Genomic DNA, 20,239 nt, shown 5'->3' with positions numbered 1-20,239 from the left:
AGAAGACAAAATTGACGATAGTCTGGAGGAGACAGGACGACGATGACTCTCACCTTTCTGGTGAATGACCCACACCATATCTAACCTGCTCTTAAAAATCTTCAATGATGGAGATTCCACAACCTCCCTAGGCAATTTATTCTAGAGCTTAACCACCTAACGGTTAGGAGGTTTTTCCTAATGTCCAACCTAAACCTCCCTTGCTGCAATTTAAGCCCATTGCTTCTTGTCCTATCCTTAGAGGTTAAGAACAATTTTTCTCCCTTCTCCTTGTAACAACCTTTTATGTACTTGAAAACTGGTAGCATATCCCCTCTGTCTTCTCTTTTCCAGACTAAACAAACCCAATTTTTTCAATCTTCTTTCATGGGTCATGTTTTCTAGACCTTAAATCATTTTTGTTGCTCTTCTCTGGATTTTCTCCAATTTGTCCACATCTTTCCTGAAATGTGGCGCCCAGAACTGGACAGAATACTCCAGTTGAAGCCTAAGATAACCTGCATTTGTTAACTCAGGTTAAAATAGCAGTGAAGGCATGGCAACTTGGCTTTTAACTTGGACTAGCAGCTTGATTTAAAGTCTATAGGGCAGCCTGGGGTTGAACTCAAGCTTCTAACCTGAGTTACTGTGTCGTCACTGCAACTTTAATCCTCGTTAGCTAACCCAAGTTAAGAATATACATTTTTTGCCATTTAGCTATACCTGTAGAGAGAGAGAATCAGAAACACTAGCTGATAGTCTGACAGCCTGATGAAAGACACACTGGTAAACGTGTAAGAGCATAAGCAATTTCTACCTCTGTATCTAAAAGCCTGATTCTCCACTGTTTGAGCTTAAGAGCCAGGTCTATTAGCTTTCGAGGCAATAGGAGACTCATAAACTTCTGTATATAGTCCAGCTGTGTGCTGATTGGGCCACAAGCAGGCCGCAGGTTGAGAACCACTGTACTAGAAGGAGACAGAGCCACATTGTGGTAGACCTCATGTACCCCAGGCTACCAGTAACTTACCAAACTTCCTCTGTCAGAAAGCTTAGAAACTGGCCAGCTGTGCTTTTGGCAGTCTAGCTGTGTGTTGTTTTTGTTTTGATTTTCTTCTTTCTGTCCTCTACCAGGTTAACTTACGGTTTATAAGTGGAACTGGATCTGGTGTCTGTTGAAGGGGCACCATCACTTTAAAGATCCTGTTTCTCTCTGAAAAAGTTTTACATACTATTGTGATAGAAATCTCCAAGACTATTTTAAATGAAAGGAATTTAAGGGGGAGGGCAGGCACCCCTTTCCTCCCATAACCCCTCATTTCTTGCTATCCTTCCCTGTTTTGTTTAGTTGGTGCCTTTGACAGCACTTTGTCACTTTCTCCCCTGTACAGGGAGTTAGTTTCTCCTGTTTGTGTGGGCCTTTCACACAGCAAGAGGAGAGAGAAAAAAAGATTAAATGGGGGCTTTCACACAGCAAGAGGAGAGAGAAAAAAGATTAAATGGGGGGGGGGAGGGGGGATAGGAAAATGTGACTGTAAACACAGCAATTAGAAGGGGCATTCGGGCAGTACCTGAAACTATTAACTAATCTTTTTAAAAAAAAAAAATTAAAAATTAGAATTAAAAAAATCTTTTAAAAAATTAAAAAATGGAATTTGGTGCATCTGCCTGAGGAGATATAAATAGACATCTGTCATAAGGGACACCAAAGCAAGAGTTAAGAAATGGCCTGGGCACATAGCCAAAGGAGTTGTTGTGACTTCCCGCTCCAAATGGTAGCACGAAGGACGTAGATGAGGGGAGAGGCAGATTTTGTGGAATATCCCAGACTTGGTTAAACCTGGACTTCCACGTAACCTCCTCATTACTCAGACCTATATTGGGTTGTGCCTGTGGTGATCTTTTCCCCTTGGCACTCCATTTTTAATGGAAGTGAGGAATGTAAGCTCGAGAAAGTGTAATTTGGAACATGAGAATGTGCAACTTTGATCTTTTCACCTATCCCCTCTAGCCTTTCCCTTTAGAAAAAAATTCTCAAATTGCTCCTTGATCATATACGTTCTTGAGTATATTTCCACTCAGTCACACTACACCACTGCAAAATGTGGCATAAATTATACTGGTGCTTAATAACCATGTGTGCTGCCTCAAGAAATGAGGGAGAAAGGAAAGACTAAATTAACTGGGTGTGTGTTACTTTATTACGTTTGTGAACCTCTTTCTTAACAGAAAATGATCACAGTACATAGAATTACACCAGGCCAAATTCCACACTATTATTCTTGTAAAGTTTGTGAAGATCAAGGCTGAAATCTTGGCCCCGTTGAAGTCAGGGACAAATCTGCCATTGACTTCCGTAGGACCAGGATTTCTTCCCCAGTGTCTCTACTTTACTGAATGTTCAAGTCCTATTAAGTCTATGATAGAATTTATTTGCATGCATGTATCTGAGGGAAAGATTCGACCCTAATGAGGCATCGTATATCAACAATCACATGCAATGAGAACAACCATGAGATCCTAATTAAAAAGCTCTGGGTTTGGCTATTGTTTTGTTGTAATCTGTTCTGTCATGCATATCAGTATACATACACACCTGGCAAAATCATGAAATCATTGTAAATTCCAGTGTTGGCCATAAGTATTCTGCTAATTTAAGAAATGAAAAACCTATCAGCTAGGTAGATCAAGTTGTGTATTGACATTCCCAAGATAAGGACCCTGGTAGAATTGTGGTGTTAATACATAAACATTCTGACCGATAAAAATGTCTTTGAATTCATCCTCTGAAGGTAAAAATTCGTCATTTATCTCCTGGGAAATAAAGGTTTCAGACTGAGCAATTTTTTTCTAATAGAAAGAGCGCTAATATCATCCTGCTATAAATAACACTCATTTTAGCAAGATAGAACATTGAGCACTCCACTTTGTATCAATTCAGATTTCAGCACATGGAGTGTAGGCGGCGTTGGGTGCAAGCTTGTTAAGAATCTTCTATATTTTTTTTAATGGAGAGTGTTAGGGTTTATAGATGCAAAATTTTATCCATCTTTTCTCCTGAAAGTTAGCAGAGTCCATGTGATACTTTTGTGTCCCCGTTTCCCCCCACAACCAAGTATTTCAGTGCTTTGCACCACTCCTCCTTCTCCTACTCTCTCAGAGTTTAAAAACAAACAAACAAAAAAAAACATTGCTAGCCACCCAGCTTTTATGAGCAACTCTAAATAATACCATGTGATGGAGGGTGGAATTTTGATCAGCTGAAACTGAAAAGCATTTCCTTATTTTACAAAGGATCCTAATGAGTTTGAGAGAAATAAAAAAAAAAATGCCAAATACATTTGCACTTTCTCTCCTTCCAGCCATCTCTCACTTCACCCAGTTCTGATATTTATCATGTAATAAAGATTGTACAGATTCAGCCAGCTGATGATCCGACTTTGTTTAAATGCATACTGGATGCTTTCTGGGTTTGCTTACAACTTTGTCTCATCAGTGTGTCTTTTTGTGGAATGGGAAGCACATGTGGAAACCAGACACACTGCTGTCAGCTGGTAAAAGAGAGGTGATTAGAATGATGAAAGCATGGCTGTGACTCTCTGTTCACCAGCTGGAACCCCCATTTAGAGGAGAATTATTGCTGAGGCAGTAGGAATCCATCAAGGAGTACAGCAGCACATTCCAAAGCATCTACTCCCTTTAGTATCTGGAAAAACACTACTTAGGACTCATCTTTAGGAATCTGAGCTATCTAGTTCTAGTCCAGAAATGAACTTCCTTAAAGTTCAGGGTCAGGGGATGGAGCCAGAGATCAGCCCACCCCAAAATAACATGAATATAAACTGCTTCTGATGATGCCACCACTAAATGTGGAAGCCAGTGCAGTATGTGTTTAGGTTAGTGTTCTTATGAAAACTTCTCTTGAATGGTTATTCCATCTCTTCACATCTCTTCTCCTTCATCTTAATATCCCAGGTTCCCTTGATTTTTTTTTAAGCTTAGTCACTGTTTATTGTGAGAAGTGCTCTTCCAGATGGGCCTCCAAATATCAAATGATTTTAGTTGTAGTGAGTGCTTACATGACCCTATTTTACCTGGATATTTCAGGTCGAGTCCCCTCCTCCCACCTCTCACTCAGACTGCACTGACTCCTGTGTGTTGCAGTATTTTAATACATGGTATTGACAACCAAATAACATTCTCTATTCTGAGGGATTGCCCAGTTCATTTCTGGCCTGACTTGGCAATGGAACTGCCATTTCTTTCAGCATTTCTGACATAGCTACTATCAAGAAGTATCAGAAATCTCCCAGGGAAATCTTTTTTTTCTGCTCTTTCTAAACCAAATTTGCAAATGCAGAAGTTTTGACTACACCCAAGGTTTAGATTGCTTTTCTGATCCACACCCCTAACTTGCTCAACCTTTCTGGTGCTGTGATTTAATTATTGTATATAAGCAAATGCTGTTTGTTTGACAGAAATGGAAGACAGTGAAATGAGTCTCAGCATCATGTTATGTTTACTAAGAATTTTCTCCAGGAGCTTATATTTCCCTATAACTTGCTGTGCTTCCTCAGAGCTGTAATCCTCCTGTGTCACATGTTTTCAGTTCAACTTTTCTTCTCTGCTAATCTCAGGATTTGTTCTGCTGCTGTTCCTAATCCACAAGAGCATTTGTGACCTCAGAAGAAACCCCTGGCAAGAAGCTTTTTTGGATTTGGGTGACATGGATTATTCTGCCTACAGTGCTCAAAATTACCAGTTGCCTTTCTGAATCCGTGAAAAAGCCTGAAGCACTTAACCACTTGCCTACCAGAAACAGCTTGCTGCATTCATCCAGGGGTCCTAATGGCAAACTAAACTCTCCATTTGGTATGGTGACAGGAACAGTTGTTCCTACACCCCTACAGGACGGACTCAGTTAAGTACTTCCTGCAGTCACCAAAGCTGTGTATATAAAAGAACAAGACAAATTAAGAGCTGTATATACAATTTTAAAAAAAGGTTTTAGCTAGGATTTATCTTGGAGCAACAATTTAGCAGCATGATTCTCAGCAGATAGTGAATTTCACTGAAAGGAAAAATATGGTCAGAGATGCACTGTGGAAAACATTTAAATGGTGGCCCAAACATTTAAAAAAAAAAAAAAGCCACTAAGGGCAACATGATGGGGTGTACCAGGCCCTTTGAGGCCCCTACTAGAGGCCCTGCAGTCCTACCAACTCCACCCCAGGAAAAAGCAGTGAAGGTGGGTCCTCCAGGTCTGCCTAGAAAAGCTGCAGGGAAGCAGCCAATCAGAGCCCAGCAGGCTCCGTTAAAAGGAGCTACAGGGCTTGAACAGGGCAGTTGCTGGCTGGGACCCGAAGGGTGAAGGAGTACTGGAAGGCTGTGAGACTCCACAGCTAATGAGACTGGGGAGAAACCCTGCTCAAGCAGGGATAGGACTGTGAAGCTTTCCATGCACAGAGGCCTGGGAGAGGGAACCCTGACTAAAAGGGACAGAGACTATTATAAACTCTCCAAGTAAAGAGGCTGGAGAGAAGACCCTGAGAAATCAGGGTAGAGACTGAGAAACTCTCCAGGCAAGGAGGCCTGGATGATAATCTGCTTAGACAGAGAACACAAGAAGGTGATGGGACAGTGTGTGAAGCAGGTCAGAGAATGCAGCAGTAGCAACTAGTAAAGAAAGAAGCATGTGGCTGATAATTGTAGGGTTCCTGGGTTGGGACCTGGAGTAGTGGACGGGCCCAGGTCCCCCACTGGCAAAGTGGCCAAAACCCTAAGAAGGGGGCAAGTTTTGTTTTGGAGACCGAGAAAGGGACTAGAGTTTAAACAGGCCCAGCGATTGGGCTGAAGACCTCAGAGAAGGCCAGCTGTTTGTTGGACTGTGTTATCCGGAAGGGGGTTCCTTCATGTGTCTGTCTTTAGACTATGTGTGACTTAGCTGAACAGCTGAGTCACTGAAGACCCGCCTGACGATGGCAACCGCCAGCATGGAGCACCAGGACAGAAAAAGGAAAGAGTGCAGGATTGCACCCCCACTGACAGGAGGTGCTCATAAGAGCAGTGTGTGTCCTTCCCTCGTCCCCCCATCACAGGCAAGTAATAAACTGAGCACAAGTCCTGTGTAGGTGTCTATAGTGAAATCAAGTTACACAAACAGGACAGCATTTGGGAATGAAAGACCTGAAATACTAAGGTCAGAACTTTCAATTGGTTAGGCAGAGGAATAGGAGCCAGTGGAAGGGGTTTAAATAACTGAGTCAAGTGGAGATTGCCAAGAACCCAGACCAAAAACTTCAGTGCTGTTCTGCATACCCAGCCTAAAGTTCTCCTTCATAACTTCTGTGTCACTTAATCACATTGCTTAGGAGACCATCTCTCGATGCTAACAGTCTCACCAGTTATTCCCTGTTTGGGGTGTGTGTGTGTGTGTGGAGATTATTGAGAATGCTGTGGCAACACAGCTCTGGTCACAGTTCTGTTGGATTAATGGGGGCAGGATTGCTTCCTTATAAGGAGGAAGGTTAATCATTATTATTTACTTATATTACTGGAGTGCTGAGGAGCTCTAGTCATGAACCAGGACCCCATTATTCTTAGGGGTTGAAGCACAGGGCTGAGAGTCAGGAGATCTTGTTTTTTTCCCCAGCTATAAAAGCTTGGGCAAGTCCCTAAGGGCTTGTATACACTGGCACTTCACAGCGCTGCAACTTTCTCTCTCGGAGTGTGAAAAAACACCCCCCTGAGTGCACCAAGATGGTGGAATAGAATCTGCCTAGGGATGGCCTGGCATGCAGTCATAGAATATCCGGGTTGGAAGGGACCTCAGGAGGTCATCTAGTCCAACCCCCTGCTCAAAGCAGGACCAGTCCCCAACTAAATCATCTCAGACAGGGCTTTGTCAAGCCTGACTTTAAAAACCTCTAAGGAAGGAGATTCCATCACCTCCCTAGGTAACCCATTCTAGTGCTTCACCACCCTCCTAGTGAAAAAGTTTTTCCCAATATCCAACCGAAACCTCCCCTTGAGACTGCAATTTGAGACTATTACTCCTTGTTCTGTCATTGTCCTCGTTCAAGTCTTTTGGTTGACTTGAGTAGATCTGCTGACATGCTTGTAGACGTGGAGGTGCTTTACAGTTTTGTTTCTTTGGGACAGAGGAGGAACAGCTTCCAGTTCAAGTACGCAATTTTTTTTTTTCAGCAAGATAATTTGTTACTGGGATGGTGTTTGTATGGTGATCACGAAAGAGGTAAGACATGAAAGAGCTAGCTTACATGTATGTTTTATGTCTAGATAGCCCAATGATGGGAGTAGACATGCAGCAGGTATCCTCTAGTGGTATGAATTAGTAGTACCTGTGCCCGAAGATAACTATGTATTTTGCTGCAGATTATCCTAACAGTGCTCTACTTCATCCCCAAAATTCCAGTAAATATTAAAAAGATGCCAGGTCCTATATTTTAGTTATTTGGACTGGATTTTGCTACTAGGTTATACTGCTTCTGGGATTTTTGGAACGCATCATGGATGGGGCTGTGTGTATTATTCTTCATGACTGCTATAAGGGTGCCACTTAAAACTAGACTGGGCAAAGCACTAGTACGGTGGTTCCCAAACTGGGGTTCATGAAACGTTACAGGGGGTTCTCGGGGGAAAAATTATCCAATGGCCGATCGAGCTGTCCCTAGGGATCCTGGGCAGCATGGGGCTAACAGCCCAGAGCCCTTGGACTTCTAAGCAGATCAAAGCAAACATATCTATCACACTGAGGAGATTTAAACTTCAGGACTCCTTATAAGAAATGGAAAGGGAGGTGGATATTTTTTGATGTTTTTAAAATTAAATGGGCAGCTAGTATGGTTTTTAAAATTTATTATGAACAATTTTAAGCTTTGTTTGTTTGCCTGGACTACTCAAGACCTGAATGCTTGTGTAGGAGGAACTCTTTGAGTTGGCTTCTTAAATGCCTTCATGCTGTTTCACATCTGATACTCCTTGATGAAACATAGGAGCCTTGTCTTATAACAGGCTTATTCAAAGTGATGCAAACTACGAACGTGAGATCTTGGAAGAGTGTTGCCGTTTTCATAATGTAATAAAAATACTGTAATAACTAATAATAACAAATAGTGCATAATAAGCATGTCATAAAACAAATTTTATATTTCCAAGTTCATTGCTTTTATAATTTATACTCGGGTAAAGGAGAAAATCCCTGGAAATATTCATTTTTAGGAGGGGGTTCGTGAAACTTGACATTTTAGTGAAAGGGGTTCACAGGTTGTTAAAGTTTGGGAACCACTGCACTAGTAGAAAATGTACCATAGGGAGAAGTCCTGCATTAGTGCAAGAATAGGCTTGAGGTCCCAATAGGTCATCACTGTCATGAATTTCCTTGAATCTATGAAAAGTGAAGCAGTGGTACTTTCAAGCTGCATTTCGTTCCCGTTGGGCGAGTTTCTTTTGATGGCTGGTGTGAGTGTTTTTATCAATGCAGAGATAGTCACTCCTCTAGTCAGGCAGTCAGGAAGGGGGAGGGTGTGGAGAGGAGGGGAAATCGCCATACCATAGCAGATTTCCTTTCTCAGACCTCTTGCTGCTGCAGCAGAACTTCCATGGAGAATGGCACAAGTTAATTCGGCACCGTGGAAGGTGGTGAGGGGAGAGGAACAAAAAGAATCCTGTTGGTGAACTCTTCACTCCTTTTCCTTACAGTCTGCTGTGGCTTGGTTTGCGTTTGCCCTTTGCAGTAGGATCAGGCTGGTGCTCCTGTCACAAAGAGAGGTTTATATTCAACCAATTCTCGCTCCCTGCCCTGTTCCCTCCATTATCAGCGGCAACAAGGGCTGAATAGTTGTTAGCTCTGCATGTGGAAGACAGAGCTTTTTGGCAGGGTTAGAGGGATGATGAGATGAGTCTTACTTATTTAAATGCTTTAAAGAGACATGAAGGAGTGTGTGTAGTACTAATTTTGATGAAATAAATGGGCCCAAAGAGTTAAAGTTATTAACATAAGCCAGTCACGGTCCACGGTCCAACATTAAACACATTTAAACAAGTTTCGGCATACAGAGACCTCAGCCTGCTTAATACCATGGCAAATACAATTAAAAATTATTTTTAACCTTTTATTAAAGATACAGAAAAAAGAAGGAAAAATAGTTAAAACATTTGAAATGTTAAGTATGAAGTCTGGGTTTCATTTTAACACCCTGGTTCCCTTTCTGTGTAGCTGGAGAGAGTTTTTAGAAAGAACCCCACCCTACCTGATGGTCTTCGACTGTATTAAAGATAGTAATAACTGTCCTGTTGGGGGGAAAGAAAAGAAGTTAGATGAAATAGGCTGGAACTGTTGTTCAAGCCCTGTCTCGTCTAGAAAGCAAAACAAGACGAATACAGACCAGAAGGGAAAGAAAAGAACAGCAAAGATATTAAATGCAGCTTCTGTCTTTGGTGTTGACTGCTACTTGCAGCTATGCTGCTGGAAAAACACGGGCATGGCAAATGGTCTTATTAGCCACTCTGAGAGCTTGCAACTTGTACTAGCATGGGGTTGCGTATGGCATTTGTTCTCAACTGCTTCTCTCTGATCCCAGACCTAGTGCAATGTTGCAAAGTATAAAACCTTGGCTGGGTAGGCCAGACTCTTATTAGACAGAAAGAAGGCAAAAGGAGAAGGATAGAAAAGAGAAGAAATAATGTGGAGAAGGAAAAGAAACACATGGTGTTTGGGATGTGTATGTGTGACCAAGTCTGACATCCCAAGTGCTATTTGGGATTTAGCCAGAGTTGGTGAAGGTGCCCATGTTATCTGGGTCTCTCTCTTTCTTGCCTGGTCTGGTCAGGACATTTCCCAGGATCAGGGCAATAAACGCCTGTGGCGGGCCTGGCACCGCAGCGCCCCTTTGTGGCAGGGGTAGAATGGGGTGTCAGCGCCTCACCACTCTCGAGTCCTTGTGCCTGCCTCTCTATGGGTGGCCGGTTACGGCCTCTTGGCCTTCTTCCCTACTATCACCCTGTCTGGCGCGGTAGCGCGGCCTAGCGGCTGGAGTCCATACAATCCCCCTCACGAGCGGGGGTGAGGTGGTAGGGGGACTCGGGCCCGCCCTCTCCACCGGGTCCCGACCAGGGCCCTGGTAGTGGCAAGCTCCCCTTGGCACTTGCTCGGCGGGGATCCGCCCGCAACACGCCGAGCGTCTATGCGGCTCTAACACCGTTAGCCTCTAAAGTTCCCCTGGGTCACTTCCTACCATGAATGCCAGGTCATCTGCTGCGGGGGGTCCTCCGGTCTGTTCTCCTGTGACGTCCTCCTTCGGGGTCTCAGGGAGTGTACCAGCTTGGCTGGCTCCTGGATCCTGGTGCACAGGCTCTCCCTCCTCAGGAGCTAGCAGCGTGCCTCCTTCTCCTCTGGTGGTCAGCCCAGACTGAGCTGTTCTGCAGGCTTTTATACCTGTTCTCCAGTTGGAGCATGCTCAGCGGAGCTTCCAGGGCGTGGCTTCCTCTGCTAGGAAAGAAGGGTTAACCCCTTCGGGGCCTATGGTACCAGTGCGGGACCACTCTGCCCTAGTCACTCTCCCTCCCCCTTAAGACAGCTGCCTGGGCCAGCTGACACTTGACCGTTTCCTCCCCCTCCTCTTCCCCGACTCGGGAAAAGAAGTCCGCATTCCCATGAGCCTTTCACGGCCAGTGTAACACGTGGAAGGAGTAGGGTTGGAGGGACGAGTACCACTGCATGATTCATGTATTCATGTCCTTCATGCTATTAATCCATCTGAGGGGTGCTCAGGTGTTACCAAGGAGAAAGGGTTCCCTAAAAGGTAGTACCTCAGTGCCTCGACCGCCCATTTAACCGCCAGGGCCTCCTGCTCTATGGTGGAATACGGGGTTTCTCGGGGGAACAGCTTTTGGCTTAGGTACAAGACGAGGTGTTCTTCTCCCCCCACCTCCTGCGTCAGCACGGCCCCCAGCCCTACCTCTGAGGCATCGGTCTGGAGGATAAAGGGCCTTGCGAAGTCGAACTGTATCAGTATTGTCTCCCGTGTCAATCGTTCCTGCAGCGCGCAAAAGGCCTTCTCACAGTCTTCCGACCACTGGACCTTCTGTGGCTGGGAGCTTCCCATCAAGTCTGGCAAAGTTAGGCACGAACCAACGATAGTATCCGGCCAGCCCTAAGAACTTCCATACTTGCCTTTTTGTTGTGGGAGTCGGATAGTTCTTCAGGGCTTCCACCTTGTCTACTAAAGGGCAGAGTTTCCCTTGACCCACCATATAGCCCAGTTAGGTCACTTCTCTTTGGCCCAAGTGACACTTGGCTGGGTTTGCGGTAAGACCTGTTTTGCCCAGCGCTCGTAGGATCGCGGCGAGGTGCTGGAGATGTTCCTCCCAGTTGGCACTGTAAACGACGATGTCGTCAATGTATGCTGCGGCGTACGAGCTGTGGGGGCTCAGCACTTGATTCATGAGCCGCTGGAAGGTAGCCAAGGCCACATGTAACCCAAAAGGCATCATTGTAAATTGGTAGAGGCCGAATGGTGTTGGGAACGCTGTCTTTTCTCTGGAGGCTGGTGTCAAAGGGATCTGCCAATATCCCTTGGTCAGGTCTAGGGTGGAGATGAATTCTGCCTTACCTAGTCGCTCCAGCAGCTCATCCACCCGGGACATGGGGTAGGCATTAAAACGAGAGACTGCGTTCACCTTGCGGAAATCAATACAGAACCTGACTGTTCCATCCGGCTTGGGAACTAGTACTATGGGGCTCCGCCATCCACTTCGTGACTCTTCGACCACCCCCAGGGCCAACATCATGTCGAGCTCTCTCCATACAGTCTCCCACATCTTCCTGGGGAGCTGGCGGTGGTTCTCCCTCATTTTGTGGCTGGGGATGGTGGCGATATGGTGGCTGGTCAATGTGGTCTTCCCGGGCTGTCGACAGGACTGTGGGGAAAGCTGAAATCAGCTGTCGTACCTGCTCCTGCTGGACCGGGTCAAGCTCCAGGCCTATGGCCGCTGCCCCGAGTTCTTCTGGTTCTCCCACCAATGGCCCCAACTCGGGTTCTGGAGGATATGGGGCAATCATCAGGCCTTGAGGAGGTTTACATGGTAGACCTGAGTGTCCTTCCTTCGCCCCGATATCCGCACTTCGTAGTCAACAGGCCCTATTCGTCTGGTCACCTCGAAGGGGACTTGCCACTTGGCTAACAGCTTAGACTCGGAGGAGGGTAGCAACAAGAGGACACGGTCTCCGGGCTCAAAACTTCTCATCTTGGTCCCTTTATTATATTGAGCCTCCTGGCTACATTGGGCTTTCACTAGGTTCTCTCGTGCCAAGGCTCCCAACTCTCGGAGCCGTTCCTGCAGGTGGAGGATGTATTGGACGGATCCTCGGACACGGGTCTCCTGCTCTTCCCAGGTTTCTTTGAGAAGATCTAGAATTCCCCGGGGTTTCCTCCCATAGAGGAGTTTGAAAGGGGAGAACCCTGTGGCAGCCTGTGGCACCTCTCACACGGCAAAGAGGAGTGATGGGAGCAATTTATCCCAGTGCCGAGGATCGTCGTCTATGAACTTCCTCAGCATGGCTTTCAGGGTGCCATTAAATCTCTCTACCAACCCATCCATCTGAGGGTGGTAGACTGAGGTCTTAAGCGCACGGATATTCAGCAGATGGCATAACTCTGCCATTAGTCTAGAAGTTATGTTAGTCCCTTGGTCCGTTAGTATCTCCCGTGGCAGGCTGACCCGAGCAAAGATCTGCAAGAGCTCATTGGCGATGATCGGTGCCCTGACGGTCCATAGTGGTACTGCCTCTGGGTACCGCGTAGCATAGTCGACCACAACCAGGATGTACTTGCGGCCTGAGCTACTTTTCTCCAAGGGCCCCACCAAGTCCAAGCCTATCCGCTCAAAGGGTGTCCCAATCACGGGCAAGGGCACAAGTGGGGCTTTTGGTACGCCTTTTGGGCCGGTCTTCTGGCGTTCAGGGCAGGAGGCATAGTAGTCCCGCACCTCCCTATAGATGCCCGGCCAGAAGAACCTCTGGGCCACCCTGTGCAGTATTTTCTCCCTCCCCGGATGCCCAGCCCATGGTACTGAGTGAGCAAAGTGGAGTAAGTTCTGCCAGAACCGCCGCGAGACCAATAGTTGGCGCAAGTCTTCTTTCATTTGTGGTTCCTGGACCACCCGATGTAGTAGGTCATTATGGATCTCAAATCAGGGTCCTTGCTGCTGGTGTTGAGGCGGGTCTTCCTCCCCGGAGGGGGAGGGGGGAGTCTCGTCACTTGCTCCCAGGCCCGGCTGAGGGTCGTGTCCCCCCCTTTGTTCTTCCAGGAAGTCAGCATCTACATCCAGCCATCCATTGCCCTCTCCCGTCGGGGCCTCAGTAGGGGTTTGACTCCCTTCATCTATCTTGGGATTCTCTGAGGGCCCCTCCGGGAGATCGTCCAACGCTGGTTGGCCCAGTAATCCAGGCCTTCTGGCCCGTCCCCCACTTTTCCTCCCAGGCCGAGTACCCCACTCTCGCAGGAGGTCAGCGAAGCCCGGACAGTCGCGTCCCAGGATCACTGAGTAAGCCAACTTCAGGGCCACCCCAACTAGACACCGCCCTCCCTGTTGCGCAGCCTCAGGCTGCACCCAGATGGTGGGGTAGGGCTTCCCATCCCTGTGAATAAACTGCAGGCGTATGGGGACCCAGGGGGCGGGGAGGCCTGGGCTCTACCAGCCCTGCCCGGATGACTGTCTGGCTACATCCTGAGTCCACCAAGGCCCGGCTAGACATCCCGTCCACTCTCACTGGTATGATGATCTTCCCCGGCTCTCATGTCCGGGCACGATGACTAGCGGCCCGAACCTGCCCATAATTACAATCCCTGCGGAAGTGCCCTGCGGAAGTGCCCTATCTGTCCACACTCATAACACCAGTCCCGCTTCCCTTCTTCGGTCAGGGTATGGTGGGGGCTGCTCTGCCTTCCTGGCGCGTCGTCTTGGCTCCGTATGAGGTTTGCCCCTGGGTGTCCCGGATGGTTGGGCATACTGATGGGGGCCTCCCCCGTCCACCTTATGGGCCCCGCAAGCCGGGTTTAGGTTCCGTTTGCCCAAGTCCCCCCCTTTGGGGCTGGCCTTCTGTTCTCCCTCTGCTGCCAGGTAATCCTCCATTAGGGAGGTCGCCTCCATGAGGGTCTTTGGGCGGTGTCTCTGCACCCACTCCCTCCCCCTGGTGGGAAGGGTCTGCAGGAACTGCTCTAGGGCCATAGTCTTGGCTACTTGAACACTTGTCCGTCATTCTGGTTCTAGCCACCTCCAACAGAGGTCGTGGATTCGCTGGGCCACGGCTCGTGGTCTGGCTCCCGGCGCATACTGTTCTCTGCGGAGTTGCTGGCAGTAAGTTTTGGGGCTGATGCCCGTTTGGTCTAAGACAGCAGCCTTGACCTTAGAATAGTCCAGCGCCTCCTGCGGATTGAGGTTACGATAAGCGGCTTGTGCCGGGCCTGTTAGGTAGGGGGCTAGAATAGTGGTCCAATGTGTGGGGGGCCATTGTACGGCGGTCATAACCTGCTCAAAAGTCACAAGAAAGGCCCCGGGATCATCCCCCGGCCCCATCTTTGCAAGGCACACCGGTAGTCCTCCGAGCCCATCACTGGCGCTGCCCCCTTCCGTGCCTAGGGGAGGACTTGGTACCTGTTCTATCAGCGTTGCCATCTGCTGAAATAGTCGCTCCTGGTTGGCTTGTTGTTGGGCCGTCAGCAAGATCTGAACATATTCCTTGAATGATATCAGTCGGACTCTTTGTTTGGATTAATTTAATCTTTGTCTCCCTTTTGCATCTTTTCCCATTAATATTTGTCACAGGAGATTGTGACGCTTTTTGAATTTTCACTCCTTACAGTTGAGCTCACCATAATGTAAAATTGTGAGCCCAATTATTAGAGTGTGTGTGTGTGTGTGCGCGTGTGCGCGCTCTCTCTCCCCAACCCCCGGGTGATTAAAAAGGACCAGTCTGTGGTCAACCACATAAGCTAATATCTTCCTCATAGATTTCCTACAGGAAGTTTCTCTACCCTTGCCCTCCAATGTAGTGACTCTTATTACTAATGTCACTTGGTGGCAACTGGAGCTCACCTTGTGACTTCTGGGTGATATTTGTTTTCCCAGCTAATGGAGGTTTATGGGCTGTCACTGTCACACGCATGCATGGCTGAGAGGGGAGTACATGGGAAACTTTAGAACTAAGTTATGCTTGTGACTGGACCCCAGAGACACCAAGGTCTGAACTCCGGGATCCTTCTGGGTGGAGTGACACACCACTAAGTGCTGAGCCAATCTGCTTGTTGTGTTTTAGTCTCTCTGAATTACCTGTGTTATACCAAAGCTGCTATATCTTAAATTAGAGTCACTCCCAGACATTGCTGTCAGGAAAGAGCCTTTTCATACATGTATAAAATACAATCCTGGCTGAGTTTTCTTTGCAAATAAAATCACTAAGTGTCTCCTTGGCAGATAAGCTATAGTAGATCTTTTGCATCTGTTTCTTTTATTTCTGACAATGGATTCTGTAGCATCTTCAGCTAAGGGGAAAGAGTGAGACTGGATTTTGCGAGTGACTTCTATCTGTTCCCCTCTCCCTCCAATCTGTTTAAAGGTTTTCAAAGGCTGTTTTCTCCAGAGCTGGCGGACTCTACTGTGCGCACCAACGTGCCAGCTTTCAGCTCCTTGAAGACTTGCAATGTACAAATGAAACCCATAGCTCATTACTGTTTTTGATGACTCACATCACTGTTGCACACCAAGGCTAAACAGTGTAAAGCAAAAGGGTGCATTTATATCAAAGGGATCATAAAACAAAGGGCAATAAAAGATGCAGAGTAGAAATTTGCCGAGGAGGGGAGAAAGGCGGCTAACAATCTGAAAGCCTGGATTCAGTGGACTTTGATAGGCTGAATTCCCAGACCTGAAATGAATTCCAAACGTTTCTGGGTCAGCGCAGACCTAATTGAATAAGCGTACAGTAGAACTGCATTGGGAATACCATATACAGCCTCTGGAACTGAGAAACAAAGGGCTGGTGATGTACTTCCTGGCTCAAGCTGGTGATGTACTTCCTGTTCAGAGGAAGGAGCATTCTGTGCCAGAGAACATCTACATTACCAGTAGAGAGTTTGGATTCTGCACTTTTGGAAATCTTAGGCTTGGTCTACACTACCCCCCCCAATTCGAACTAAGGTACGCAACTTCAGCTACGTGAATAACGTAGCTGAAGTCGAAGTACCTTAGTTCGAACTTACCTTGGTCCACACGCGGCAGGCAGGCTCCCCCGTCGACTCCGCGGTACTCCTCTCGCCGAGCTGGAGTACCGCAGTCGACGGCGAGCACTTCCGGGTTCGACTTATCGCGTCCAGACTAGACGCGATAAGTCGAACCCAGAACTTCGATTTCCAGCCGTCGAACTACCTGGTAAGTGTAGCCAAGGCCTTAGTGGGTATAGCCTGTCCCAGTCCCCCCTCCCGTGGAGTGGAAAGTGAAATGGAGAAAACCCTTCTTTGCCTTAGAACAAATTTAGTGTTTGTCCGTTTCTCTAGCATCCAGGAGAACATCAAAAGTGCCACAGAGGTTGTCACGAAGGACCATTCTGATACCTTCTTAATCAGAGAGGTCAGAGCTACAGTCTTGATCTCCACTACTCCTCTTCCCTCCTCCCATTTTCCAAGCATGAAAGATTCACCCATAGCACACAGGCTTTCCCTGCTCAGGATAGACTGTCATTGGGTAAAGGGCACAATCTCGGATTCTGTCACCACTAGATGTCAGGTCAAGTTAGAGGAGTTTTTGCATCTAAAGATTTGGAGAGAGAGGTTTCAACAATGGGTGTGTTAATCGGTTTATACAGAGAATCATTTTAGGGGGAAGATGAGAGTAAGGAATGGGGGTAGACTGAGGTGGGGAGCAATGACCAGAAAAGTCACAAGGACAGAAGTGCACAAGGTCTGTCCACCGTTAAGAGAACAGAATGGTATTAAGACTTCATTTGATTCAAATGATAATCCAAACTATTTCCAAAGACGAGCATTAAGCAACAAATCCAATTGAGCCTCACTGTGAAACACAGTATATTGTAGCATGTACCAGGAACATTTAAAAAAATTTGAAACAAAACTAGATTTTTAAACATTTAGAAAAATAGCATTTCTTCTTTTGCTAAAACTTGCATTTGCCGTTGATGTGTCTTTTGAGTGACCAGATCCAGATTTTCACTCGGATGTGATTTTATTTTTAAACACAGCATGTGGGGTTGCAGGCAGGGCCAACAGAAATTAATGGAATTTTACCAGACATTTGTATTGTCCACAGAATACAGAAAAATCACCAACGTTCTGCAGAAAAAAATTAAATTCTGTTTATTGGAAATTAACTCCCTATGCTTGCCTGTCCCCTCCGCCCCTCCAGTAGCTGCTATTATTGTGTGGTAAGGGAGACCTCTAGCTTAAGGTCTGATTTATGCTGAAGGACCAAGGTTCCTAATGTAAGTTCGGCGTGCATGTGGTTTATCTCTAGTACTTATTGCTTTCTTCAACACGTGTATTTGTAACACCTTGGAAGCATAGTCATGGTATTTTGCATTTTGCTACATCTTAGCAGCTTACACTCTGCATGTCTCATTCCTCTGTCATTCGTTTACCTAATTTTGCTTGTTGGATGAAGCAATCAAGTGAAATTGACATATTCTAATAAGATCCCCTCCATCAAATGGAGGCAAATGGGCTGCTGTTGCAACCTAAACATTTTCACGCTGATGATGGTAAACATTTTCTCTCACTTTCGTTGCCATGGCATTGCTTCTACTTGAAAATAAACCTTCGGATGATCACGTCAAATGCAAGGAACAGTTGGAGAAGAATACTGAAAGGAACAGGAAGAAGGAGGGTTCAGATTCCAGCTGACAAGCACTAACTTGTTATTTCTCTCAGCAGAGACCATCAGAAATTTTATGCTAGCCTTTGTCTGACTTGTGACTGGAGCTGATATTCCTCTTGAAAAGGCTTCATTTTTCAAGGACTTTTTTATGCCAATATACAAAGGAAGGTGGAACTCTTCCAAATCCTGAACAGTTTAGAAATGTTTACCTTCCATGGCTCTCACTAGAAGACAGAGAATTTATTTTTTCAAACAGTCTGATCCTCAGGTCCACATAATATTGGATAAAACTACAGATTGTGTGGTTGAAATGTACTTGCTATCCCTTCATCCTTAAAGAACCAGTTAAAGCAACCTAGTAAGCACTGAATTTCTGGACTGAGTAAACTATTAGAATGTTGAATTTGGTATTCTTTGTTCATGGAGGAAGAAATTCAGATTGCTCCTTGATGGGTATGTGTCCTAATGCCATCTGTCTGACTTGTGTACAATATGTGGTTTGTTTCCATTCCGAAAACATACCCATCTTTATTTGACAACACAAATAACTCTCATACAGAAAGCGTTTTGCCCGATGACACTGTGCTCAACATGCATGTGTGAGCCTTACAGGCTCATTTCTATTCTTGGGTCATGGCTAGTCCTTACTGATGGGGAAGATTGTCTTTTCATTTTCTGAGTTTGTCACTACAGTTCCAACTGCAAGGACAATAGAAATGTAGAGAACTAACCAGCCTGGCCCACTTGTATGCTTCTTGCTTACAGTCTTCCTAGCTAGATGATCTGAAGATGGATTGGTTTAGATTTCTGCACCTCTTGAGGGATTAGGGATTTCAGACCTAATTGAACAGACCCTTTTCTGTTGCCTTTTTTATGTAAGAGATGATAGGCTGCTGTGGAAAGTGTCAATCTGGAACTGGATGTTTTGTCTTGTCTTGTCTTGTCTTTTCTTCTTTCCTTTCCTTTCCTTAGTAATTGAAGATCTAGACTCAAAGCACCTACTGCTTTTGGAGAGAAGCATAGCTACTCATTCCGCATGGATCCTGGACTAAGTAGTATTTCATATAATTTGGACCCTGATCCTGCAAACAGTTGTGTGTGCTTAACTTTACTGCTGTTCCTAGTCCCACTGAAACCAACAGCAGTATTCACAGTAGGAAGGTTAAGCATGCATGTGTGTGCAGGATCACGGCTGTGAATGGAACTCAAACCCATCCACAGTTAAAACTCTGCAAGCACCTGGCTATTAAATCTTCCATCTTGTGCATGTTCATTCTGGTATGTTTCAGACGCTTGGTGGACAAACCAGGGAACAGCAGAACCTACGTTAGATGCTTCAACAGGAGATGTGCAGGGAGCTCTTTGTTGTATGAAGATCCTTAGGGACTTTCCAAGGTCCACCACTCTAGACCACCTTAAATCTTTCTTTTTTTATAAATCTGTTGTACGTTGCTGTACGTGGCATCTTATAAACAGACTTGGCCCTGTCCTGTAGAGATTACAGTTGTGTGTTCCAAGAGAACATTAATGATATATGCGTGTGTCTGAAGAGTAGGCTTGCTTTCAGTTTATTGTGCACACATCTTTTGATCCTGCTTTTATTTTTCCTTTTTAAAATCAGTTCTGTTTGTGGTTTTACAAGCTAAAGTTGTTTCATGTGCCTAAATACAACGGCACTGGTAGAAAGAGATTGCACAGGCCACTATCTTTTGACATGTGACTAACTTGTCAATATTGATAACCTGGCATCGTTGTTAGAACATGAGACTGTCTAGATGTTTATGCTGAATGAAATTTTCCAATCCCCTAAATGACTTAGACGCTGAAGTCGCATAGACACTTTTGAAAATTCTACCCAAGATGCTCATCACAGAGTTGCTAACTGAATGCTGCTCCTTGTGGTTATTCAGCAAAGACCAAAACACCACATGGTGAACACGTTTCTTTTAAACGTATCAATAAATATCATTGACTTGTTTCTTAAATATATGTCCGGTGGCACAAGCGAATCTGGGGGAGGGATTTGAATGAGGAGAGGATACGTGCTGGTGCCCTAGCTCAGAAAGGGCCAGGTGAAGCTCTACAAGATCTTTGGATGAAAGGTGCCTCGTAGTGGTTTGGGTGCTGATGCTTGATATTGGATATAACCTGTTACTTCAGAAACCTCTATGCAAAGTTCGACTTTTCAGCTGCCCAGCGAATAGGTACTTTCTATGCATTTTTAATGGATGAGATTAAAGCAACACCCCAGGACATTTGGAGGTCAGTGCCAAGAGTGATGCCCAGAGCAACACCTCACACTTCGGGGAAATACTTTGACACTGAGAACTGAAAAGGGAATGGTGGGGGGATA

General features: G+C 45.9%; 1 protein-coding gene across 1 annotated transcript in view; it reads left to right on the top strand.

Annotated features, from left to right (window-relative positions):
• The window catches only part of ITPK1 (inositol-tetrakisphosphate 1-kinase), a 227,932-nt gene that overhangs the window by 92,705 nt on the left and 114,988 nt on the right, over positions 1 to 20,239 (top strand). The window lies entirely within an intron of this gene.

Source organism: Malaclemys terrapin, chromosome 4, assembly GCF_027887155.1.
Source record: "Malaclemys terrapin pileata isolate rMalTer1 chromosome 4, rMalTer1.hap1, whole genome shotgun sequence".
NCBI lineage: Eukaryota > Metazoa > Chordata > Testudines > Emydidae > Malaclemys > Malaclemys terrapin.
The sequence above is the reverse complement of the archived record's forward strand: the minus strand, read 5'-3'. Positions and strand labels throughout refer to the sequence as shown.